The following is a 1,686-nucleotide window of genomic DNA, read 5'->3' on the forward strand; positions in this document are numbered from 1 at the left end:
TGTTATTGTCAACTCTTATTGACCACATAGATAGATTTCCCCTAATCTGGTCTTTCAGCTCTGCTGGTTGTCCTCTTTCTTTACCTTTCTTTCAACATTAGAGCTTCTTGAAAGAAAAGCAAAAGGTCAGCTTCTCCCTTCTCTTACTAATTCTCACCTAAAAATCCACACAGACAACCCACTTCACATTTATCCAACAATCATAGGCTAAGGTTCCTTTATTTTCTTTTGTAACATATTACTTTGCCCTTACTATCCTGTGTATACAGTACAGTTTAGCCCAATTAAGTCTTTTCACTAAAAATATCTTTTGCACATTAGAGAAAAATAAATACAATACATCTTCCAGATAACAGATCTCTAGTATGGATTATAGCACGATTGTGTCCTTGTGAATACAGTTCATAAGGTCAAATGGTTTCAAGAGTGGCATCCTGTTATCATTCATTCTGTTATCTGCTTGGAAGTTACATCATTCTTTACCAATATGTGCTTCCAAGCTTTCTAAAAATAAACTTATCAATGTACACAAAATTAGATGGTCTTGAACAGATAGCCCTCATGATGTCTAGGCATTACTTTAACAACTTTCTAAATTTTCATTTTTTGTGATGTCACAGTGTGTCTTGAGTCATTCCTAACACAATTCTTTTTGAATCCTATGATACTTACTGTATTCCAGAAATAATGGTGTATACCTCAAGAGGGACAGGATCAGAATAGAGTGCAAAACTTATCTTCCAAACTGAAGGAAACAACCTATACTTGTTTATGTTATAGTGGTAGGTGATGATAGGATCACATGCCAAAGATCACTTGCAGAAGAAATCCAAAGAGAAGGGCCATGAATATTGTCCAGTTGTGAACTGACTACAGAATAGTATATGCTTGGTCAGGTTGTAGAAACAACACATACTGGTGCACTGTTAAGCTTCTCATGTGATCGCATTTAATGTTGCAAGAAGCCATGCCACTAATAGCTCCAATTAGACATTACCAAGAAATGTTAGCATATTAGATTTCACTACTGTTCTTTAGTTATATATAGAATGCCTTGGAAAATTACCAATGAAAAATATAGTTTTCGTATTGGAGATGATGATCATTGTGTGATAATGAAAACCACAAGTTTGAAATTGGAGAACCTAGTCCAAAGGTTATCTGCTCAAGGAACATATGGATAAAAGCTACTTTACAACATTTCAACATTTACATAGGAAATCTATGCAAAAAGAAAATATGCTTCCATTGTCCCCACAGCAATCTTGCACAGTTGAAAGGTATTAATGATTTTTTCTTTTAAAATGTTCCACAGCACTTTTTTTAATTTGCCAGGATATTTTTTTCAAAATCATGAGGAACAGATGTTTGACTTATTTAAAGGATGTTTAACACTCTTCTTCCAGTTCAAAGGGTAAAGGTATACTTCTGCTTTGCAAAAATGAAAGCATTCAGCAAGTTTTTCCAGAAAAGAATATAGTTGGGTTGTTGTTGGTTTTTTGCTTATTATTAAAAAATTTTTTTTGCTTATTAAGATTTAAAAGGAGAGGAGCGTGATAAAAATCAAGTAAATGAAATAATTCTCAAATGTGTCAAAACCATTTTCTGTTGGTACTATTCTGCAAAAATTTCAGACACAACTGATGTTAGAAGAGTACACACAGTTGTCAAAGCAGAATGCATAAT

The sequence above is a fragment of the Vipera ursinii genome (assembly GCF_947247035.1).
Source record: "Vipera ursinii genome assembly, chromosome: 5".
Classification (NCBI taxonomy): domain Eukaryota; kingdom Metazoa; phylum Chordata; class Lepidosauria; order Squamata; family Viperidae; genus Vipera; species Vipera ursinii.